This window comes from Phascolarctos cinereus, unplaced genomic scaffold, assembly GCF_003287225.1.
Source record: "Phascolarctos cinereus isolate Bilbo 61053 unplaced genomic scaffold, phaCin_HiC Scaffold_726;HRSCAF=1367, whole genome shotgun sequence".
NCBI classification, from domain to species: Eukaryota; Metazoa; Chordata; class Mammalia; order Diprotodontia; family Phascolarctidae; genus Phascolarctos; species Phascolarctos cinereus.
Genome location: NW_027556098.1, coordinates 417,387,258 through 417,413,729, shown reverse-complemented (window position 1 = coordinate 417,413,729; position 26,472 = coordinate 417,387,258). Strand labels below are relative to the sequence as shown.

Genomic DNA, 26,472 nt, shown 5'->3' with positions numbered 1-26,472 from the left:
TCCTGGCTCTAAATAACTTACTTCCTTAAGAGCTGAAAAGTCTCCTTTTTGAGGCTTATCAGATAAAAAATACCCTAAGCATTTCATCCTTCTGGGAGTTTGAGGCTGATGAATATAAGTTTTACAAACTGCTTAAAATCACCTGTAAAATCACTCAGGTTAGCTAAGAGTTTGACTCAGACAACCTGAGGAATCTGTATCAATGCTGACATGGTGTGGCCAGTTTTCCCCTAGTCAGAAAACCTCTAGAGTTCCAGTGGTTAAATGGAATCTGGAGGGAATTGATGCCTAATAATTTGCAAATCAAGAGAGCTCTATTTCCCCCCCACACCCTTCACAAATAGCTTTGAGATCTGATTAACCCTGAATTCAAAGCCTTAGCTTTTCATAAAGGCCATTTGCTGCACCTTCCACTAACTTCTGAGAGAGTCTTTCCCTGCTTTTTGATTCCATTACTCGTTATCTAACTGTATTCCGATATCCCAACTTGACCGGTGCTAGGACCCAAAAATCTTCCACTGAGAGTCTAAGGTGGGAGTTCTTTCCCAATGTTCTTTCTCCAATCACAGACCTCCATTTTAAATCTTTCACCACAAACATGAAACATTTCACAAACACGCAGAGACAAATGGCTGAACAAGACAAAGTGCACACAAATCTAATTTTCTTGTTGGCTTTTTAGGCTGTCTTCAGTTAACTGACATCAGCTGTGATCTTTCTTATCTATCTTATATTTTCCCAGTATTTCCACATCCTCCCTAAGGGACTATCTGGAAGATTGTCCACAAGGGTCTCCTCATTTCCCCTGGTTTCTCTGGTGCCTTTGAATTATTATTCCCCATCTTACTTATTTATCCAAGACTTACTCAGATTCTGGACCCCAGTAAGATGCCCCACCAAGGCAATACTTAACAGTCCTCTTTTCTTACCTTGGTCTTACACAAAATTGCTTGGTTACCACATGACTACTTTCCCTTTTCCTTTTTTGTTCCTGGTTCAGCAACGGCCTCACTCATTAACTTGGTCCTACGATCTTGAACAGTCCATGAGCTGAGATATCCATTAAGGATAAATGGGACCATTGAAATCAACAGGACACATCTTCCTCTCCTTCCACAGCAGTCACCCCCACTCAGGATATCTGGATCCTGTATGGGCCCCCATTTATTAGCAACAAAGTTCCAAGAAACCATTGGATAACTAGAAAAACTTTTTATTAATGGCCAAGCAAGGCTGAGTGTCCCATGTGTGGGCACACCTTAGAGAAGGGAGAGCAGAGCTTTTTATTCCTAGGCATGAATCACAGTTCCCTCTCCTGTTTCCTCATTGGCTGGGTAATGCAGCGTTTACAGCCTGTCCAGAGCTCGTGAGTCTCTGCCCCTAATTACATCTCCCGTTCCCCACATTTCCTTGTCAACAGCCTGCAGCTGTCAATACCCCAGCGGCTCCTCGTCACCTTGATGAGGGATATGCAGAAGCAACATTCCCAAACACATTTCCTACAGTTGAAACTTCCTATCTATGTTGTCTATTAAAATCACAGCTCCTTGAGAGCAGGACATGCTTTTGTGTTAGTATCACTAGAGCTTAGCACAGTGCTTTGCAAATAAATGTCTTTTTTCATTCATTTATCTCATCTCCATCCCTGAATATAAGCCTAGATACATCTTAACACATTTCCAAGCCCAAGTCAGACTTATCTGACAGTTTCCAATTAAAAAGACCATAGTTGCATTTTTTAAAAAGGACACAGATTAATAAACAGTTAATAAAAGGACGCTTTTCAGGGACCACAGAGGAAATTGCCTCAATTGCACAGATGTCAGCCACCTGAGACCTAATTCTGTCAGTGCTTTTGATTTTTGCTCTCATGTCCCCATTGATTACATATGGCAATTGTTCTTTAGACAGGGCTGTTCCCATGATTTGCATGTGACCATACAAGACTTGAGGAGTAAACTTACCCCTCTGATTGGAAATTTCCCCCTCTGGGCATGGCACCCAATCAAAGCAACAAACAGGTTCCCCCCTTGAGACAGCTTCTTGAATCCAGGGCCACAACTTTCGCTGCACCTAGCCTGGGATGTTTGAGCAATAATTGGAGGGAAGCATAAAGATGATTAATGAATTCCAGAGGAAAGGTGCACATGAAGTGTTCCCTGGGATTAACGACTCCCTGTTGCACAAAAACATCTGAGAAAACTGTTACAGTGTCTGGGAAAAATTGGGCATAGGCCAGCATGTGCCATTGCTACCAAGAAAAACTCCAATTAGATACATGATTTAGAGATAAGAAGTGACATCATCATCATAATCAAATCATAGGAGCAAGGGAGAAATTACCTTTAGCACCTATAAATAAATAGAGGAAGAATTCTTAACCAAGTAAGGGCAGAGAGGATTACAGAAGGTAAAAATAGTCAATTTTGATTATATTAAATTTAAGTTTCTGTACAACCAAACCCATCCAGTTGAAAATAGACTGGAACTAGGTGACCAGCAGTTTTCTCCTGAGCACTCATGTCTGAGATATATAAGGAACGGATTCAAATTTATTCTCCAGTTGATAAATGGTCAAGACATATGAACAGGTGATTTTCAAAGGAAGAAATCTATGCAAACAACAACCTATGAAAAAATTCTCCAAATCATAAATAATTGGAAAAATCCAAATTAAAGCTACTTTAAGGTTCCACCTTACACCCACCAGATTAACAAAAATGACTAAAGAGTTAAACAAATACTGGAGGAGCTGCGGGGAAAGAGGTACTATGCTATTGGTAGAGATGTGAATTAATCCAACTGTTCTGGTAAACAAGTTGAAATTATTCCCCAAAAGGCACTAAACTTTGCTTATCCATTGATCCATTGATAGCACTACTGAATCCATACCCCAAAGAGATCAGAGGAAAATGACTGATACATACAAAAATATCTATAGCAACTCTTTTTTGTAGTAGTAAAACCAGAAATAAATGGGATGCTCAACTATTGGAGAATGGCTATCCAAAATATGGTATGGGAATGTAGTGGAATATTATTGTACCATAAAAAATGACCAAAAGTATAGTTTCAGAGAAAACTGACAGCTGAAAGAGTCGATGCACAGTGAAGTGAGCAAAAGCAAGAGAATAATTTATTCAATAACAACATTATAAAGAAACACTTTGAAAGATTTGAAAACTCTAACTAATGCAATGACCAACCACATACCTACCTCCTGCCAGAGAAATGTTAGATTGAAAAGGAAGAATGACATGCATTTTTAAACATAGCCAATGTGAGAAATTGCATAGATTGACTATCTATATCTACATCCATACACACACATACGTAGACTACATATTTGTGTATATATGCATATATATACACACACATAGATGACATATGTGTGTACATAGACTACATGTATGTGTGTAAACTCTTTTTTACTTGTTTAGTTGGGGAGGGCTCTCCAAGAAAATAAATATTTGTTAATTGAAAAAATAATAAAATGTTATTTTAAAATAAAATTAATAATATTGGTTGATGCAGATATAAAGAACTCCTCTTCCCCATTAAAAATAGCAAATCTATAATTTCTGGGTGTGCTCTATGTATTCAGAGGAAAAAATCAAGACTAGTTTGATGGAATGGAATGTTCACTCAATTTGTAGTCTGTCATCTACTCCCATCTCTCTTATTAGCTGGGTGAGTTTGTCTCATGATCTAACCCTCCATAATTATCTATTTTCTCATGTTGAAAATTAATATATTAGATCAAACATCTCTAAGTTCATTTCCATAACCCAAATTCTGTGATTTTTAATGAAAATGATTGAACTCAAAAAAAATATAGACAACTAGATTTCTGAGGGACACCTAGAAATATAGTCAATTCAGGAAAATAAATTATACAATCCAATCATTTTTGGTGCCATATAGACATATTTTGAAAGATAGAGCTCTTGTTTATTGTTTTCCTGAATTGAATAATTTTGATGTATGAGTTCAAAGAGATAGATATTTAGATAAATAGCATTTATTAATAGCCTGAACTTGCTAATTTCATCACTGTTTCTGAACAGAGCACTTTAATTTTATTTTGGCTTCATTTTACAAAATATTTTATTGATATCTTTTGTTATTACATCACCCTCATTTTATAATATATCTATTGGTTCCCCCACCCAATCATTTATCTATTATAGCAAAAAAAAAAAGGAAGGAAGGAAGGAAGGAAGGAAGGAAGGAAGGAAGGAAGGAAGGAAGGAGGAAAGGAGGGAGGGAGGGAAGAAGGAGGGGAAGAAGGGAGAAAGGAAGGAAGGAAAGGCAGGAAGAATGAAGGAAGGAAGGAAAGAAGAAAAAGAAGGGAGAAAGAAAAGGAAGGGGGGAAAGGAGGAAGTAAAGGAGGGAAGAAAGAAAGCAAAACTAACCAACATATCAACTGAGTCTGACAATATTATATAAAGTTCCACATTCATAATCACCCGTATCTCCAATGAAGGGGAAATATGCATCTTCTTATATCTTCTTTAGGAATAAGATTTTGGTTATTCTAATAATGTAACATTGAGTTAATTCCAAAAATTCTTTCCATTTACATCACTGCAGTCATATATATTATTTTCCTAATTCTGCTTACTTCTGTACATCAGTTCACTTAAGTCTTCCCATGCTTCTCTCAATTTTTCTTGTTCCTTGTTTCTTATGGTGCACTAATATTCCATTATAGGTATGTACCATATTTTGTTAGCCATTTGCTAATCAACAGGCATATCTTTTTCTTCCAAGTTTCTCATTCTCTGCTATCGCAAAAAAAAAAAAGGACTGTTAAAAATATTTTGATGTACTTGTTGGCCTTTCCCTTTCTTTGGCCTTGTTGCAGTATTTGCATGGCACCAGATTTTCTGGGTAAAAGACTATGGACATTTTATTACTTTTCTTAGAATCATTCCAAATTACTTTCCAGGAAGATTGAACCAATTTACAGCATCATCAGTAATACTTGAGGGTACCTGTCTTTCCACATCCCCTCCAATGCTGATGATTCATATTTTGGACATCTTTATGAATTTGCCGGATTTGAATTGAAACTTCAGAATTGTTTTGATTTTCATTTATCTTATTGTTAGTGATTTGGAACAATCTTTCATGTTTTTTTTTTTAACAAATTTCAATTCTTTTAAGAATTGTTATTAATGTTCTTTGACCACTTATATATTGAAGAATGCACCTTGGTTTTCCCCATTTGTCTTTGTTTCTTTGGTATTAGATCCTCATCAGAGATAGTTGATATAAAGACTTTATCCAATTAACAGTTTCCATTCTTATTCTAGTTATGTTGATTTGATTAGTGAAATAACTTCTCACATTCATGAAATTATTCATTATGTTTACATATGCAGATTTATTATCTCCTGTCTCTTATTTACTTAAGGACTCTCCACCTAGTTGTTGTTATAAATGGTACCTGATGTATATCTCTTCTAATATTTTTAGATGATAATCTTCTGTCTCTTCTAATATTTTTAGAATGTACTTTAAAATTCAAGTTGTATGTATCTTTTTCATTATTGGCACATGGTGTATGGCATTGGTCAAGGTCCAATTTTGGTCAAATTACTTTCTAATGTTCCCAGTTGTTTTAAATTCTTTGTTAACTTACCCTGTTACAATGATCTATTTTTTAAAAAATTTTTACACCAGTACCAAATAATTTTGATAATGACTGTTTCATAGCATAATTTGAGTTTGGGAGATATTATTCTGTCTTCATTCCTACTTTTGTTTTTCAATTTTTCCATAAGGGAAAATTTCTTAACAAATTAAACCTATAATGGATCTATATTAGTGGTGTCAAACTCAAATAGAACTGGGGATCACAAATTCATACATATAGATCCCTGCAGGCTGCACATTGATATATTTTTAAATGAAATGTTATTTACTTTTTCTGTAGTTTTATCTCTCTTGTTAAATGTTTCCCATTCACATTTTAGTCTATTTTGGGCAGCACTGGGAAGGCCACAAATTTGACTCTCCTAATTTAAAATTCCTTCCTAGGCAACAGGACATGTAAAGACATTTGAAACCCTGAGAGAGGATACAATTTTTTTTCAGGAAGAAAAGATCTTGAGTTTCCCCATACCACAGGTTTTGCCAACTCACCATTATTACTGCTCACCCTTAATTCTAGGAGACATCTCTTAGGATTCCAAGATGAAACATAAGAAAACCAAGAAATGAAAAACTATAGGTACACCTCACTCTCTTGAGCCCTAGGGGAATCTAAAGGGATAATATAGCTCATTATGAAAGTATGTTACCTGCCAGAATCGAGGTACCAGATGACTTTCTTCATTGTTTTTAAATTCTTTTTCTGATCTCCTCAGGGACATTTCATAAAGTGCCCAGGCCACTGCATACACAGCATTGTAGATGGTATAGCTCAATTCAGACATGGTCATGTCAAAATGATGCAAAGGCAGATTCTCCAAGGAAATATTTGGTGAACACTTCTCTCCTTCTACTACTGTAGGATCACCTGTACACATAAAAACTGATTGCCAGAAACTCTTAAGGAAAGTGTCCCCAGGGTACTTAGTAGGGTTTATTATCCTGAGAAAATGTTTGAATCCAGGAATTTCTCTTGTCTGATGTGAAAATATTAGAGCCCCATGAAAACTGTATGCAACCAAATTATGGGGTCTAACTGTAACATCCCAGAGAGATGTGACAACCCACACCTTCAATAATAGAAAGGCAGGATTCTGTGAATGTCTCAGGATCATTAGTGTATCTGAATCCCCATGAATGACAATCACTGTGGTTGATGATTGCAGGATCCTGGGCATGAAAGTCATATGGGATTCTGCATGGTGTCTCTCACTAACAGGAATCTTCTCTGTAAAGGCTACACAGACATTGTTTCTGGACATCTCTGTTCACATATCCCAGAAGAATGTTTCACCACTCATGTCATCTGGGGCAATGAGCCCCACCCAGTTCCAGCCAAAATGTACCAGCAGCTGGACTATACCCACATGGAGAAAGGAGTCCAGTGGAGCCATTTGATAGAGAGAAGGAAATTTGACTCTGTCATTCAGAATGGGATCAAATGGACCATGGCTGATCTGAATAGGTAGAAACATAGGAACATACTGCGAGGGTAATATCAGGAAAATTCAAATAATCACTCACAAATAAACCTTAAAAAGAAAAAAATATACAAATTTCAGATTATACTGGCAATTAAAGGGGTAGTTGGAAATTCTGTCATATGTCACACCTAGAAGACCCTATTGAAGCTACTGTTGGGAAATAACTTTTCTACCAGTTTAGAGACTAGTTCTCCTGTGATCTCTCACACAGCATACCTCAACCATCTTTCTTTTTCCCCCAAATACCAGAACACCTCCTCATTGTGCATGTGTGTGCATGTGTGTGTGTGTGTGTGTGTGTGTGTGTGTGTGTGTGTGTGTGTGTGTGTTAATTCTTTGCCTCAGATTCTTTTCTGGGGTAAAACTGTTTTCTTATTCAGCAAATAAGGAGGGAGCATGAATGTGACTCTTTTTATAAATGAAAGAGCAAATAGTGTTATGAGAGCAAATAGAATTGTAATACATGTTTTTTTAATTGAACCATAAGGATGGAGGGTATCACTTTTAGCAAGATGCAGAGTAGAGGGAATTCCACCACCACCATGACTCAGATAAAGATGTTTGCATTCCTGTTGTGGTCAAGTGGCAAAGCATAAGCTGAAGAGAAGGTAAAAAGGCCTAACGACGGACCTCCCCCAGTTTTAGGATTATTGAGAAGTATGAAATACTTCTTTAAAAAACAAATAAAATGACCAAAAAGGGTTTCAATATGAAATCAGAGGCCAAAGAACCCATAGATTCAAAGGGAAATCCAATGTTAAGAAGCTGAAGAGCAGAAGAACATCACCCAGAAGAGACAGGGAAGAAGGAATGCTGACCACTTGAAATGGGAATAAATAGAAGATTGATTCAGAAGAGTAGGGAACTAGACAGGCTGGGCAGGAAGCAACTGATGTGGAAGTATAAGGAACTCACCAACATAGAGTTTGAAAAAGTCACATACATAAGATATCTTCCAAGGAACCATTAAGGTGGATCCACAGCTATGAGCAGGTGAGAACTCATCCACCAGGGCCAGAATAAGAAGAGCTTTGTAAGAGTGTTTGGTGAGGACTGGTGAGCCCATTGACCTGATGATATTCATAATAGAGTGGTCCTCTATCTTTAGGCAGTATGTATCCAAAACGTGATGGAGAAATTTCCAAGATTTGCAGTACTACCTACTTCTGATGATTCATTCACACAAATGATAGCTACTCCCAGAAAGAATCTAAAAAGTATTGCTAAAGAGCAGGACATACAGATATTAGGGATATTAGAGTAAAATATTAGGGGCATAAGTGGTGGTATAGTCACTACAGTCCATCCAAGGCAAATAATTTAGAAGATAAAGGTAGACCTGAGAAGAAAACAGAATGTTTAGGAGATGGTGTTTGAGAATATTATGTGGATTGGGGATCACGATTTAAATACAATTATGATATTCTCCTTCTGAGGAATGAACAACAGTTAATAAGAGCTAATAAGTTTGTTTAGAGCCTTGCCAGTATAATCAAAAAGGATTTAAACTGAAAATGAAGGGAGAAAACTTCCTCTGTGTGTGTGTGTGTGTGTGTCTGTCTGTCTGTCTCCTTATCTCTGTCTGTACCTCTCTCTCTCTCTCTCTCCCTCCCTTCCTCCCTTCCTCTCTATCTATATTTCAGGCAAAATACCAGAGATTCTTACCTTTTATATCAAATATAGCAGGCATCCTTAACATTTTTGCATGTCATAGACCTATTTGATTGTATGGCAAAGCTCACAGACCCCTTCTCATAATAATGTTTTTAAATGCATGTAGCAGTTGGAGTGGGAAGTGCGTCCTATGTGTATTGGTAAGACTCCACTTGCGGAAAGGAGGACACTGTCCTTGTGTGGCTCAAAGTTGGGGCAGTATAGACATTTCTAATCTTCTTCCATCTTTCTCCAAGGGAGACTTCCATTTCAGCCAATAGGGGAAGCATGAGGCTGGGCCCAGAGGCCACCACTCTGCTTTCCTCAGGGAGAAGGCATACCAGATTAGAAGTATATCTATCTGCTCCCTTAAATATTATTAATGTAGGGGATATGATCAGGTTCCATATAACTTTTGATCACCTTGTCACTTTGGGAAGGAGGCTGGACCCCAAGCCTGAGCCTGAGCCTGACCCTTTTCCCACCTGATACCAGTTTCACGATGAACACACACAGTGAATAGCAAATAAGTCTCCAAAGTACCAAGCTGTGGATAGGCATTTGATGAAGACTGCTTGCTCCTCTCATGCCTTCTCAGGGTTTTTTCCTTCAAAAACCTGTAGTGGGGCTGTCCTTTTACATTTTCTCTCTCGAAGCTGGAAGCTGACTTGACACCCAATGAAGATTTTCACTTAGTCCTCAAAGGAAACTCAAAAGGGAATTCTCTCTTGGAGGGTTCCAAAGAATTCCAGTTTGAACAGTCCCCAAAGGGGGACTGGCTGAAAACTGAAGCTCCTCCACTCTCAGCAACTCTTCCTCACCATTTACCCTGGGCAAGGCCTTCATTTCTACCAATAAGGAGAGAGTCCCATACCAATGGGCCTTAGGACAGGGGTTACATTCCTAAAAGTCAAATACAAGGGATTACAAAGCAAACCAATGATACCATGGAGAAGCATGGTGGAGAGTACTTGGCAGACATCAGTAAGGGGCAGAAACAGAAGTGGTATTGTCACCTAGGCATAATACAAACCACTTGTAAATGAAGAGAAGAGAGAGATAGAGCTCAGAGAACAAATTATAAGCTTGCACAATTACCTTGAGACCTGCTAGTACCTTCTCTCTGCTGAAAGTAGACAGGTCAATAATGTCTTAACCTTCCAAGATGTTAACTTTACTCTCTTCCAGGAAAAGTCCTGTGCGTGGCAATCTTCTGTGCTTACTAGCTATGTGGTCACTTAATCTTGCCAGGCCACTGCTTCCTCATTTGTGAAAATGCGATGGTTTGTGAAGTCCCTTGCAGTTCTAAACCCATGATCTTATTCTGGATATGATTTTAACCCATGAAGAGCTGTTCGCTGTGGTGCAAACGATGGTAACCCTGGAAGGAAAGGTCCGTTTCATCTGGGAATTTTTGATAAAATATAAAATTTGATAGAAAATAAATGCTGGGGATAATTTGACCTACACGTTAGATTTGGGAATGGTAGATGACAAAGACTTTAGAAACAGGCTAGATTCAAATCTGTGGCATAAAATTCTGTAGGAGAAATCAGACCAGGAAGGATCTCTAAAGAATAAAATTTTGATGACACAAAGACAGACAATTCCACTGATGAGGGAAAGGGAATAAGCATTTATACAGTGTCTACAAGGCACCAGACACTGTTCTAAGGACTTTTCACAGATAGCTCATTTCATTCTCACAAGAACCCAGCAAAGTAGGTGCTATTGTTATCCCCATTTTACAGTTGAGGAAACTGAGGCAACAGAGGTTAAGTGATTTGCCCAGGATCATACATCTAGTAAGTAGCTGAGGCTAGATTTGAACTACAGTCTTCCTGACTTGAGGCCCAGCCCTCTCCATAGTGCCATCATCTGTCTCTAACCGCTGAGGAAGGGGAAAAAAATGTTATGTACAAACTTACATATTCGAACAGTGGCCAAATCTTACTATTTCTACTTTCACATCTGTCAATTCTACCCCTTCTCTCTATTCATACACTCTCTATTCATACAGCTACCACTTTATTTAAGGACCTCATCACCTTTCACCTAGATCAGGGGTAGGGAACCTGCACCCTCGGGGCCACACATGGCCCTCTAGGTCCTCAAGCAGGACCCTTTGACCAAATCCAAACTTCACAGAACAAATCCCCTTAATAACAGGATTTGTTCTGTAAAACTTGGACTCTGTCAAAAGGCCACACCTGAGGACCTAAAAGGCCACATATGGCCTTGAGGTTCCCCACCCCTGACCTAAAGCATTACACCAGCCCTTCATGTTCTCCCCTTTGCAAGTCTGTGCACTGTTGCCAAAGTGACAGATATGATCATATCTATTCTCTATACAATCAAATCCAATGTTTCCCTATTGGCCTCAGGATAAACCCTTCTGTTTAGCATTTAAAGCCCTTCAAAACCTGCACCAACCTATTTTTCTAGACTCCTCCTTCATGACTCCTCCTCTCACCTTCTGCAATCTAGCCAAACTTCCCTTTTCTCTCTTTTGCTCACACAACACTATATTACCCATATCTCTGCCTTTCCACTGGACCTCTCCCATGCCTGCAATGTATTACCTCCTCCCTTCTGCCTTAGACAAACCCTCTTTTTCTTCCACACATAGTTTAAGTAAAACCTTCTATATGAAATCTTTCCTAATCCATCCCTTCTAACTGCTAGTGCCCTCCCTCTCAAACTATCTTGTATTTGACAACTTCGTGCTAATTCTCTTTTTATTCATTCTCTATATATGATATTCATTTGTTGTCAGTTATGGGGGGATGCAAGCTCCTCAAGGGCTGATTGTTTCTTTTCTTTCTTTTTTTTTCTTGGCTAGGCAATGGGATTAAGTGACTTGCCCAAGGTCACACAGTTAGTAAGTGTTAAGTGTCTGAGGCCGGATTTGAATTCAGGTCCTCCTGACTCCAGGGCCAGTGCTCTGTCCACTGCAACACCTAGCTGCCTCCTGATTGTTTCATTCTGTCTATTTACATTCCCACTGCCCTCACCCTGCAACTAGCCTAATGTTCCAGGAAGCAAGTGCTTAATACGTACTGGCTGATTCATTGGCTCATAAACAAAATAGAAGCAAGGGCAAATAGTTAAAGAGAAATACAAAAGTATGGCCCTGTCACATAAGAATACCACAAGGAGTGATAAAGGTCAGAATGAGCTTAAACTAGCAAAGAAAAATATTTTTAAATGATAATTCACTTAGGTGAATTCAAAACGACTGAATGACTAGACTGGAAGAGTAGTCACTGATGATTTAATGTTGCTTTGAGAGGATATTGCCAAGTGAGTGTCCCAGAAATCTGTTCCCAGCTCTGTACCATTTATCCTTATCATAAAAAAGAAAAACAATGAACTGAAAAAAACATCACCAATATGCCAATCGAATTTAGAAAACACAAAATTTGGGAAGGGTATCTTACACGATTGATAACAGTCAGGATATGATAAGGTCTTGACTGACTTATCTTGGGCTAGATCTAATAAGATAAAGTATAATGGGGGAAATCTAAGGTCTTGCATTTGTATTAAAGTACATTCAACAAGACAAGATAGGTGAGAAATGGCTACATAATGCTTCATTTAAATGATGATCTTGGCGTTTTAATGGACTACAAGCTTAATATGAGCTTGTGCTGGTCTATATTAAGAGAGGCAGAGCTTTCTGGAATAAGGACATAATAGTCACCTCTGTACTCTACTCAGATCATATTGGGAGTATAACATTCATTTACTGATGTCACATTTTAGGAAGGACATTGATATTGGAGGGCATCCACATTAGTGATGGATATCAAGTTCATGCCATATGAGAATCTTTTAAAATAATAATGAAAGTCCAGCCCAGGGAAAGAATAATTTAGGTGGAATAGTCTAGGTGTCCTCAAATACTTGGACTGTCTTATGGAAGGGAGGACTAAATATGTTCTACTTAGCCTTAGAGTGCAGAAACAGGAGCAAGGGGTGGAAATTTCAAGGGGAAATGTAGGCTTTAGCTAAAGAGGAAAAAATTCCAAAAAGATAAAGGCTCTTTCTAATGAGCTTCCTCAGGAGGCAATAGGTTTCCTATTCCTGGAGATCTTTTTTGAAAATCCACAAGGAAGAGTTTTCAGGTGTGCCACACATAAAACAATTCTTGTTCATATATGGGTTGGGTTAAGTGCCCTCATAGGCTCCATTTAACTCTGAGGTTTGGTGATTCTGAACAGAATGATGATGATGGATGCAGAGAAAAGGAATCTGCCCAACTCTTTATTTTCCCTGACAAGTAACATGGTCTTCAGATGGGGAAGCATGGATCAAAATGGATACTAGGAATTCAGTTCAACAAACATTTATTAAGTGCCTGCTAAGTGAGATGCCTGCAGGCAACTAAGTGGTTCAGTGCATAGAGCTCTGGGTCTGGAGTCAGGAAGACCTGAGTTCAAATCTGATATCCTTAGCTTTGTGAACGTGGGCAAGTCACTTACCCTCTGTTTGCTGAATCCATTAGAGAAGGAAATGACAAACAATGACAGTATATTTTCCAAGAAAAGCCTATATGAGGTCACAAAATCAGATATGACTGAACAACAGGGCAAGTGAAATGCCTAGTCACATACACACACACACACACACACACACACACACACACACACACACACACTGAAACCTCCTGACCTCAAAAAACCTAGATTCTGTAGAAAGCTTGATAGAGAGGGTAAATAGTATTTATGCAAATAAATAGAAACAAAGCATATACATATTCTAATGTCCCTTCCAGATCTAAATTCCGTGAACGTCATATGTTTCTGAGTAGGACTCTTGGAAGTTCAGTTCAACAAAGTCTGGGAAAGGCCTACAGAGTATGTCTATGTCAAATGAGAAAATGTATCCAAAGCACTTTGCAAAACTTAAAGTGATAGATGATGATGATGATGATGATGATAATGATGATGTCTGACAGCGTATGTACTGCAAGGCTTAAGAAGATGTGCAGATCTCAACCTGACAATTTAGAGACCTCTTTCTGAAATGGATGGAAGTTATCCACAAACTTATCTTCTTACCTCTTAAATGACTTCCCGGATCTCTCTAAGTTTGAGAAGCATTCAAGGTCACAAAAAGATAAACACCAATTTTTTATGGGCAGAGGTGACTTTGTATATCATTCTATACCACCCGGAAAGCTGTTCTATGTAATGCTCAATAGCAAAATGTAGATGAATTATTCATTTGACTCAATACCAAAGCAGTGACAGATATGGCAAAGTCATCCTAATAGCTTCACATATTTGATTTTCAGTGCATCAATTAATGTTACTATCACAAGGGAGTGGAAAGTAAATCTAAAATATTTTATGTATGGATTTTTTAAGAGTGTAAGATATGTCTCTTTCCCATTTCCTCCTCTTCCCCTTTCATTCAATGCATAGTTTCTTTTGCCAGTGTCCAAATGATCTGCATATTCCCATGCAGTACCCAGTAGTATCTACATAAATCTGGGGGTTTTTTTAATTAAAAAGATTAATTTATTGATAGCCAGGATCACCTTAGAGTTTGAGCGGCAAAATAATAAGATAGCATAGTAGAAAGAGCAGCCAGCTGGGAGTAATGAGACTTGCGTTGTGTCTATAAGAGCTTAGGCAAATTACCTTGCCCATTTCTTTAGTTTTCTGAGCTATAAAATGATGAAGGTGATTTAGGTGATCTCTAAGGTCAATTCTAGTTCTAAAATATAGATGACTTTAATTCCCTTCTAGCTGCATAATATGTGGAAAACTCATGGACGGCAGCCTCTGAAAGACACTACAGATCCCAATTTCAATATCCCCACCTGTGGAAACCTGTAGAGCTCAAAGAGGGTCCCCATTTGGACAGACAATGAATACATGGCTCCTCCAATGATAGCCACAGATTTATCCTGCCTTGAACAGCGGTAATTGGGTATTATGTGGCTTGATCCTGACAGCCACATCAGGGAGCTCTCCATGGTCCTTGCATCACTAGGGTAGGCATTGTAGATGTGATATCCCAGGGTAATGTTGGGTAACAGAGTGGGTTTCTCGTTGATCTCCTCCACAGAAAACTTCAGAGCCAGTACTTGCTGGTAATTTTTGTGCATCCATCTGTAATGAAGGGTAGATATTGTCAGGAAATTGCCATTATTGTGAATTTAAAAGCTCCCTCCAAAGCCTAAACATACTGTATGACTCTTGTCCATTTTCTCCCACTATGCTGAATGCCTTAGTGAATATAAGTGAGAAGTCTCATATCTGAGATCAAAAATATGTTTCCCAAGGAGAAGATGGCTGTGGCTATATAGCAGTTAGTTCTAAGACAATCTGGGGGTTGTAGTGCACTGCTAGTTCAGTAAAAGATGGTGGTGGTACCATGGCAAGAAAACTGGCTTTGCAATGGTTACTGGACAAGAGTTCAAATGCTGGTTTTGTCACCTATTGCCTATTACCTTTCTGACCTCAGGCAAGTCAGAACTACTGTTAGCTTCAGGTTCCTCATCTTGAAAATGAAGAGTTTGGACTAAATGGCCTATAGTATCCATTTGGCTCTAAATCTATGATTCTGTTTATTATTATCCTATGAGTAAACAGTGTAATGTTTTATAAAAAATCATGGGATCATAAAATGGAGATGGAGGGGCAATAATAAGAAAGAAGGAAAAGAAGGAGGGAAGGAGGAGAGAGATAGGGAGGGTAGGGAAAGCAGGAGGGAGAAGGAAAGAAGGAAGGAAGGAGGAAAGGGAGCGAGGGAAGAGAGGAAAAGAAAAGAAATGGAGGTAGAAAGAGATGTGGAAGAAAGGCAGGGAGGAATGTAGGAAGGAAGGAAGGAGGAAAAGTAGGAAGGAAGACAGGGAGGGAGGAAGGGAGGGAAAGAGGGAGAAAAGAAGGAAGAAAGGAAGATAAGAAAGAAAGAGAAAAGAAGGAAGGGAGGAAGAATTCATTTTAAGTAGAGTAAAAATAACATTTGGAAAATAATCCTAGAATTTTCAATTGAACTACAAGAACATGTGAAAGTCATTGTTTTACTAGACACAATAAATTGCCAGAACCTGAAGCATGGAATTTTATTTTGTATGGCTTAACACTTTATCCTTCTTAAACTCATTGGCTCAAGTCCTGGGAATTTATTCCTAGTTCCTGATTTTTAAAAAATCCTAAACATATGAAAAATCACAACAAAGAACCAGATGAAAGTCCTGACCCTCTTTCTGCTTACATTCACAACAAGCAATTCAATTTTACTGAAGTATAAGGACTGGGTTACATAGTAGTGGTCCACAAGATTGTACAATTTTGTTGTAAGGATCAGATCCTGGACAGCTAAGGGTATGCAGATTTATTCTGTAGGAAGTATGGTGCCATCAATTTTTATGGGCTACAATATTGTAGTCTAGAAAACTTAATCCACTAAAGCATACAGTAAGATGACTACAGTTTATAATATTGGCAGGAGACCAATTAGGAAGGTGTTGCAATAATTCTAGGATTCATGTTGATTAAGAACCTGAACCAGGGAGGAGGCAGTGAGACTGAAAGAGAATTGATTGAAGATGAATTATGAGTTTACTGATTTATATAGGATGTGGGGAAGAAGAATAAGTCAAAGATTCAATGTTTGAAGCCAAAGAAACTTGTACTGTCATTAACAGTCATGGAGAAATATAAGTGAGGAGTTACTTTAGAGGAAAGATCATTTTTATCTGTTTTCTTATATACTGAGCTTGCTGTTTGAAAATTCAAATGCAAATATTTCAGGAATTACTTAACTGGATCTCAAAATATCAATTGAAGCTAGAGATTGAAACATGGGAGCTGCTGAGATAGGGTGATGGATAAGGTTGTGAGACAGGATGATATTACAGAGAAAAAAATATACATAACCCAGAGGGAAGTGTAAAAAACCAATCCCTTCAAGAATATCCACACTTAGGAGCATGAGGGGAGAAACTCCCCACAAATAGAGATAGAGAAGAAATATTCAGGGAGTAAAAATATAATTGGGATGTTGCAACTCACTGTTAGTAAGTATAGTGAGGTTGTCAGAAGGAGGTTAGTTCAAATATAACAGGTTTAAACATTGCAGAGAGGGTGAGGAAGGATTAGGATTGATTAAAAAGTCACTGTATTTGATGATAAAAGCAACTATGGCATAATGGATAGAAAGCTGGTGTCAAAGGTTAAAAAAAAAACAACGTAAGTTTAAATCTGATCTCTGAAACATATGACTGAGTGACCCTGGGCAAGTCACTTAATTTCTTAGTGCCCCAAGAAACTCTAAGATCATAAATTGAAGAGTAGGTGCCTATCTGCATCAGTAGAGGGAGTTTCCTCATAAAGAATTCCCTATGTAGATGAAATTGCTGACTAATTAAAGATGATAAAGAGATCAGTAGTGACGTGGAATAGTTTCACTTAAAGAAATGGGGGGGTGTCATGCAGCAAGATGGCACAGTGGATAGAGCTCCAGCCTTGGAGTCAGGAGGATCTGAGTTCAAATCTGGCCTCAGACACATAACACTTACCAGCTGTGTGACTCCTGGGCAAATCACTTAATCCCAATTGCCTCACCAAAAAAGAGATGAATGAACAGATATTTTATAGCAGATTATTAGCCAAAGAGAAAGAGACTCAAGAATTCTTGCTGTTGGATTAGTACGTCCGAATTGGAACTCCATTCCCCTTAAACATTCATCTAGCCCTGCTAGTAGGTCATAGCACTTAGGCTCCTCACTAAATTCTACTTCCAAATTCATAAACTCTCTTGATATTACATGTTCCCCTCTCCCTTTGTTCAGTCATTTCAGTCACATATGACTCTGTGATCTTATTTGGGATTTTCTTGGTAAAGACACTGGAGTGATTTGCCATTTCCTTCTCCAGATCATTTTACAGATAAGAAAAGTTAGGTAAACAGGGTTAAATGACTCACCAAGGGCTGCACAGCCAGCAAGTGTTTGAGGCTGGATTTGAACTCAGGTCTTCCTGACTCCAGGCCCAGTGTTCTATCCACTGCACTATCTTGCTTCCTTTCTTCTTCCTTACTACTCCTAAACACATTCTTCATTCTCACCATTCTCTCTTCATTTGTTTTTGTATCCCCAGCATTTATCCCAGTGACTGGCACATAGCAGCCCCTTAATAAAAGTTTATTGATCGTTTGATTCAATGCCAGACTACCGTCCATAGAGCAACGATTAAGGAATTGGTAAGATATGCGTTCAAATCCTACATTTACTCTGTGACCTGAATGAAACACTATTCCTGAGAGCCTCAGTTTACTTACCTATAAAATGCCTGAAATAAATTAGGTGCATAAAAAATCCTTGTTGATCAACTGAATGATTGATATATAACATGTCAATAATAATAGCACTGACTTCACAAGATTAGAAGATCAAACAAGAAAATAGATGTAAAGTGCTTAGCAAATACTAAAGTGTTAATATATTATTTTATTATTTTATCCAGACCTGAAAATTTCAAGTGATGAAATCACCCTTATTAATGCAGATTGGAAGCAGTTTCACAGCATAATGCTTTAAAGAATTATTATTTAAAGAATAGAGATACTGGGGAGATAGAAATGGAATTAGTGATTTATCCAGTATCCTTCAGTCGACTAGTATCACAAGCAGCCCTTGAACTCTAGTCTTCCTGACTCAGAGGTTGCCTCTCTATTCACTACACCACATTGCCTCTCTTCAAAAAATTACCACTGTTGTTGCCATCTTGTTCTCAGTTTTCAATGGAATTCAGATCTAAATGACACTGGGACAAGTTGCTATCTTGCTATTATACTCTTATATCCATTGTTCTATGGAATATTGCACAAGTAGATAAAATAATTGCTTTTTGTAATTGAACTAAAGTACAATGTCAATTCACCTTTGGGACAGCCTTAGTAGGAGACAAGATGGCAGGGATGGTATGGATTTATTATCAATATGGTCATCCACTGTATTTTGCTACCTCTTTCCCATACCCCAGAGTAGAAAATGGTATGATTTTCTTTTATTTCCATTTAAGGGCAACCTAGGGGCTGGTTTGGAGTCCATGGGGATACTTGGCTGCCTTTCCAATTCGCCCCTTTCACAATCATCAAGGAGCAAGCCCACCCTTCCAGAGATGATACCATGGACACACTTACTGATAAGCATGGAAGGCCTTGTGAGGATGTTAAGATCCTGTGAAACTGTTTACTTCAAGAGAATATAGGGAGAAAAATCCCCCAATGATCAGGTCCCCATCTTGTGAGACATGAGGACTCCTCGTGGGAAGCAGAGGAGCTTTTCTGTTCTGGACACAGAAAAGGGCAGCTCAATGATTAGTAACAGGAAAATTGGAGTGAGCATCAGGACAAGATGTCTTGAACACCCCCAGAACTCTTAGTCTTTATGGAGCTGACAAACAAGGTTAAAAGTGAGAGTAATTGCAGGTACATTCCAATGAGAAAGCCCTCCCACAAAGATCTCCTCCCTTAAATGATTCCCAGATTCTGCTTTGCTTCTGATATCTGAGAAAACACAACACAACGTGAGTCCAGCCCTTGTCCAGAACAAAGGCAGTGTTGGATTAAAAGGTAGTGCTATAAAGTTTCTGTGACACTTAATTATCACTGTAAGGGTCCTTGTTATTCAGGATGAACAAGGGCCTGGTCTCCTCCTCCCTTTATCCCCTAGGTCCTCCTCCTACCTCCAGGGAGGCAGACCTTGTTCAGTAAGCATCATTCCTGCCTGGAAACACTACACCTGTATCCCTGTCACCAAGAGAAAAATGCAAATGGAAAAGTATTGTTTTGGTATTTCCTTTCCATTGAACAGCAAAGATCTATGGGAAAGAAAGATCCCAGAGCCTCCATGGACTGTGAAACCCACGTGTTCTTCTGAAAGCAAAGTCCATGCTGTGACTCTGAGGGTGACAAATATTGCATCAGGTAAAGTGGTGGCATTCTGGAATTGGCAGATACTGGAAATGCTCAGAAACATCAAAGTTACAAATTAAAAGCATGCCAGTTATTCTGACAGCTTCCCATATTCCTAGCCTCCATCTCACTGAAGTTGACTGAACCATGGGCTGGACAGCACAGGTCTCCTACACCAAGTCTGGAGTCATTTCTCCAAATTTTAAGCTCTTAAATGTAGAAGTCACTGATATCCTCTCTCCCACCACACTTTCAAAATTATGTAAAGGTATCCCCATTCAAACAGTCTTTGCCTAGGTAGAACCAGCCTGGTGGTGTTTGCTCACTCCACAAGTATTATTAAATGCTTACAGTGTGCCAGGAATGTTGCTAAGCTCTAGAGATACAAGTAAAAGCAAAAAAGCCCCTGCTCTCAAAGAGTGTACATTCCAATGAAAGAGAAAACATCTAAATGTGTAGGTAGAAAGAGGATATGAAGTGTGTGTGTGTGTGTGTGTGTGTGTGTGTGTGTGTGTGTGAGAGTGAGAGAGAGAGAGAGAGAGAGAGAGAGAGAGAGAGAGAGAGAGAGAGAAGGCATAAGAGGGCCATGCCAAAAGTAAAGCCTTTAGTAGCTGGAGGAACCAGGAAAGGCTTCCTGGGGAAGGTGGGATTTAAATTGGGCCCTGAAGGAAGCCAGGGGAACTAAGAAATTGAAGTGAGGGGGCAGAGTATTATTAGAATGAAGGACAACCAGTGGAAGAGTAGAGAAATGGAAAGCATCCTGCCATGTTCCAGGAACCGCAAGGAGTCTAGTGTGGATGGATTGGAGAGTGCATGGAGTGGCAGGGTATGAAAAGGAGAAAGTAAGGTGTACAGAGATTGGTTATGAAGAATTTAGAGATGCCCAACATTAAGTACTTTATATCTGATCCTTATGTGATTGGGCTCCATTGGGGTTCATTGAGAAGGAAGTGACATAGTCATACCCACACTTTAGGAAAATCCCATTGACAGTTGAGTAGAGGATGGGTTAGAGTGCTGAGAGATATGAGGCAGAGGGACCAGGTGGAAGGCTACTGCAGTAGTCCAGATGAGAGGTAATGAGGGCCTGAATTAGGATTGTGGCTGTGAGAGTGGGGAAAAGGGGATGTAGATGGGAAATGTTGTGAAGGTAAAAATGACAAGACTTAGAAACAGATTGGACATGTGAGGTGAATGACTGAAGAGTCAATGATGACACTATGGTTGAAGGACTGGATGACTGGGAAGATGATAGGTAAATGGGAGACATCCACAGAATATCCAATTACAGAAGTGCAGGAGACAGTTACTATACCAAGTCTGGAGCTCAAGAAAGAGATTAGGGCTGGACATATAGATGTTGGAACCATTTACATAGAGATGATCATTGAACTCACATGTGCTAGTGAGATCACCAAGTGAGATAGTTTATAGTGAAAAGAGATCAGAACCTTAAAGAAACATCCACAGCTAGTGGGCATGATGTGGGTGCAAAACCAGCAAAAACAACTGAAAAGGAGCAGTTGGATAAATAGGAGGAAAATCAGGAGAGGCAGTATCATGAAAACCTAGCTAGGCTCACTCCCAGATGCTTTTGCTGGTGTTAGCTGGTTGACCTTGCTGAACTGTGCACCCCAACTGGCCTAAACCAGCCTTGCAGTCAGCTGTTCCTGGAAAACATCCTGCTTCTGTGACCCATCCATTCCTAGGAGAGACTATCCATTCTTGACCCGAACCCTCCCTGAACCTCCCCTTTGTGGTTTCTAAACATAAATTGCTCCTGCCTCTCCCAGGCTGTGGGCTCCTTTGTACTTTGTATTGGGGTGCCTTGGCATGTGTCTGGTTTTCCTCTTAATAAAACTTTTCTACTTTCAACTCAGCTTGAACTCTTCTGCATTTTGAGAGGTGGGCTTCACCCAGTTGACATCCCTTTGGAGTTTTTCTTCAAAAAGCCACTGGAGTGATTTGTCATTTCCTTCACCAATTCGTTTTACAGATGAGGAAACTGAGACAAATAGGGTTAAGTGATTTGCCCAGGGTCACACAGCACCAAGTGTCTGAGGACAGATTTGAACTCAGGAAAATTAATTTTTCTGAATGCAGGCCTGGCCCCCTATCCACTGAGTCACTTAGCTGCCCCATTGGTGTGTGTATACATATGACATACCGAAACTATACATACATATATATATTATGTATATGTATATATACACACATATATGTATGTGTATATACACATATATGTATATACATGTATACACATATATACATATGTGTGTACACCTCTGTGTATATGTGCATATATGTGTATACACGTGTGTGTACATATACACATGTATATATGTACACATGTGTGCCTATATATTGCCTATATAGGATTATATGTGTGTGTATATGAATATATCACACATACATCTCATATTACTCCTCCTCAGAAAATCCACGTTTTAGCAAAATTTGCCAGTTTCTAGTGCATGATATTTCTTGAACATGATATTGCATCTTCAGCGCCCAAGTGTTTCCAGAGGTTGTCCCCCATTCCTTGCACATTGTACTTCACATTCTGTCCTTGGTAGCTCTAGCTTCCTTTAGAACTTAAGCGCCACCTTCCACAGGAGCCTTTTTCTGATGTGCCCAGGTTTTTAGTGCTCTATTACTTCATGTTTCTTTTGCATGTGTTTGGTATCAAATTATTTTTGCACACATTGCTTTTCCCCTGAGGAAAAGCCTGAGGAAATGGACTGGGTTTTTTTCCTTCCATCTTTTCATTCCCAGTGTCTAAAAAAGTTCTGGGAATAAGGTAAGTGATTGATAAATTCTTACTGAATTGAATTAAATTAAATTGACCTCTCAGAACCCTGAAGCAGTTCTCTTTATGACTATAAATTTCAAAGGAGTTGCATATCTGCATCTACGGAAGGGTTTTAAACATAAGAAGTTTCCTTCACTGATGAAATCATGTTTGGATAAAAATGTTTTCTCATAACATGATGCAATAAATTTAAGATTAAATTGCGATAACATTCACAAAATTTTTAAAAAGAACAGGAACTTTAAAAAGAGTAATTTATTAAACGATGATTAAAGAATTCAAATATAAAAAACAAGATATTTGTTTTATTTGACTATTATTTTAATTTCCATTTTTGTGTAATGTTTTTTCTTTCAATATTTTCTGGTTTCTATTCCATTTTAGTAGATACAATTACTGCTACTTTTTTTAAACTTTCAGTGGCATAAGATATTTTAGATTAATTTTTAAATTTTTTATTCAGCTATATACATTACATTTTGTATTAAATAGGCATGTAATCAACACATGGATAGGTTTTAGCTCTTTATCTGTTGTGTAGCTTTTTATTTTAATGGGAAATTTATATTATTCACATCTTATTGTTAACATAAGTATTGAATGTAATTTGTCTTCTAACATTTTTTTTCTTTATGGAAATGAAAATATATTTTATTATCCTCAGTCTAGTTAAAGTATTAAAACTACTTTATGAAACAATATATGTTTTTAAAAAGTAATTAAATTGTATTCTTTTTTATGGTTTATTCACATTTTTCATTATTAATAGAGTTTTGACCTTATTACTGCAAATTTCTTTCAGAATTTCTGCCTTTGGGGTTGCAAGGTCCTTTTTCTTTTCCTTACTACTATTTTGGTATTATTATTTCTTAACTCCTTCCCTCAGACCCACAATGTCCCAATAAGTAGAATTCCAAAGAAGCCCTAAGTTATGTAATACAAAGTTACTCTTTGCATCAAATCTAACTTCCTGAAAGAGAGCTATCTAAAAGTGAAATAAACTACCTGAAAGGTAGTTAAATTTGCATTAACTGAGGTCTTCAGGCAAAGACTGAATGGGATCTAAATACTATCTTACACCAGGAATTCTTGTGTTATAGATTAGTCTAGCAGACCAGTCTAAAATTCTATGGCTTTTACTTCTGAGTATCAATTAATTTCATTATGCTTCAAGGTACTTTTGATAATGGGATGGTTAGCATTTACATATAATTTTAAGATCTGAAAAGTGCTTTCATTTGATCCTCACAGCAATCATGGAAGTGTGCTGTTATTATGACCAATTTACATAAGAGGAAACGGGGAGATACAAGTTAAGTGACTTGCCCAGGAAAACACAGCTACTAAGTGTTTGAGACAGGATTTGAATTCAGGTCTTCCTGAATCCAAGTCTAACACTCTGTGAATTATTCCACCTAGCTGCCTTAATACTAAAAACAATGTTTTTATAAAACCACATACTTCACAGTTAATGCAATCCTAGTTAAAATGCCAATGGGATACTTCATAAAATTAGCGTCAACAAATTATATGGAAGAAAAATAGATGAAATAGTGAGATAAAGTATGAAACTGGTAGTAATAATAATAATGATGGTGGACTTACTCTGCCAGATTTCTAATTCCATTTTAATTCAGTGATTGTAAAGCTCTCTGGTACTGAATTTCAAAACTAGGAAAATAGATAAATGGGTCTAACATTTAATATATCTAATACCATAAATTAATGCAAAATATTTTATTATTATCAAACACTTAAGAAATTTGAACAGCAGCTGGATGAAAAAATGGAGATAGAGTCACACTTTATAATATATGCCACAATAAATTCAAATGAAAGAATAACATGAATAGGAGATAGCATAATGTTATATTATTACAGTCATTGAGAAGAGTAATCTTCCTAGCTATTCAAAAAGCAGAAGAAACTATAGGAGAAAAATAGATAAATTTGATGTAAACATCAAGTTTTGAAAATAGCAATGGTTTTAATGAATAGTAAAGAAATAGAATAAGGGAAATCCTTCTACCGTAATTTCTCATCAAAGTCTGACATGCAAAATCTAAAAGAAATGGGCACAAATTTAAAACAGAAGCTTATGAAGAGGCAGCGCTCCAGTGATGAAACAAAGTCTAAAAAGTGACCTGAAAAGTTATTCAAAAGCTATAACAATCAGATAAATGAAAATTAAAACAACTTCATGATGCTGCCATAGAGCTATAAAAATAGGCAAGTTTTTTTTTAATTTTCTGGTGGAGTTGTGAATTGATTGATCAACATTTTTGGAAAGCAAAATCGTTATTATAAAGTAAGAGTAAAGTAAAAAATGTTCTTACCATTTGAGTCAGTGTTTCCTCTACTGATACTATATCCTAAAAATGTATTTGATAAAAAAAGAATAACATTGCAAAGTTACTTATAGCAATATTATTGTCAGGGGCAAAATTTTATAATTTGATAGTGGTCTGTGTGTCCAAATAGTTTGATTCCTATTTGTGTGTGTGTGTGTGTGTGTGTGTGTGTGTGTGTGTGTGTCTTGTATATATATATATATATATATATATATATATATATGTTTGTTTGCTATCTTACCCATTAGATTGTGAGTTTCTTGAGGTTGTGATTTGTCTTTTGCCTTTCTTTAAATACCCAGAGCTATGGATGGTGATTGCTGGCCTGATGGGTCTAGCTCCCTACAAGGGGGAGGGAGTGGAGTGGAAGAAGCCCTCAGTAACACAGGTAGGGAGATGAAAGGTGGTAGATAGTTTTAATTCACATTCTGTTCAAGGACTGGTACAGACAGGTCTCAATTTACATAAGAGGACAGTTCCACAGACCTCCACATAAAGCGATTTTTTACTTTGTGCATATTTACCTATGGATGTGGGTAAGGGAGGGAGGGAGGGAGGAAGGGGGTCACGTGCCAGCGGAGGGATGGGGTGGGCACAAGGTTTGAGGATACCTGGGGGCTGAGGACAGAGATGTGAGAGGAGAAGGGATGGAGCCAGCCACGTGGGGACCTGGCCAGAACTGAGAGATAGACCATGGCGAGGGGGGGGTGGGGACATGGGGGAAAAGGGAGGGAGTCAGGTAGGTGAGGGCCAGACACAGGCAGGACAGGAGAGGACCAGCACCACTTCCGGAGAACAGCAAAGGTCTCCTCATTCAGCTGGAATTTAGGAGGTCTCAAGGCAAACCCTGATCGGGCGGTGGTCTCTCCATAATTCTGTTCTTCTGGAGGGCTTTTTTAAGGAAGGAGGAGGAGGCCATGGAAAGCCTAGCTGTGGGGCAGGAGCAGAGAAGGCACACTACAGAACAGTGAAGTTAATATAGGTGGTTTTTTTGGAATGAGGATTTCTTTCAGAATTTTTTACATAAACTTGAATTTGCATAACGTGAGTTTAATGTAAAACAAGACCTGTCTGTAGTACTAATCTTATTATTAAAATAATCAACGAAGGCACTGTTGACTTGCCAAAGGTCATACAGCCTTTGCTTTGGATGTGATCCCAGGCCTCTTCACCAATGCTCCCTTTGTGTGAGATAACCACTTGTGGAACCTGATGGTTCAGCTGGCTAAGGAAAGACAATGGCCCTCGGATGCATGAAAGCGACCTTGTGCCGAGTGTCTTCAGGTAATATCAATGTACTGTCCCAGTTGATTCAGGCTTAATATCAGAAACATCTGTTATCTTTTTGCAGCACATCATGAGCGCTGAATTGGAGCTATTGTCTGCTTGAGAGTGATCTCGGCAGCTTTGATACAGACACTAAACTTAATTTCTAAGTCAAAATCTAGCAGCACCACTTGTGTTACTACACCTTTGGTTGTTAGGAATTCCATCAATGGAAGACCAAGCTTCCATTATTAACAAAGAACTTCAGGCAGTAGATTTGTCTTCATTTAAGTGGATACTAAGATGTTTT

General features: G+C 38.3%; 1 pseudogene; it reads right to left on the bottom strand.

Moving 5' to 3' along the window:
* The window catches only part of LOC110219889 (vomeronasal type-2 receptor 26-like), a 32,266-nt pseudogene extending 13,102 nt beyond the window's left edge, over window positions 1-19,164 (bottom strand).
* Window positions 19,165-26,472: the final 7,308 nt, after the last annotated feature.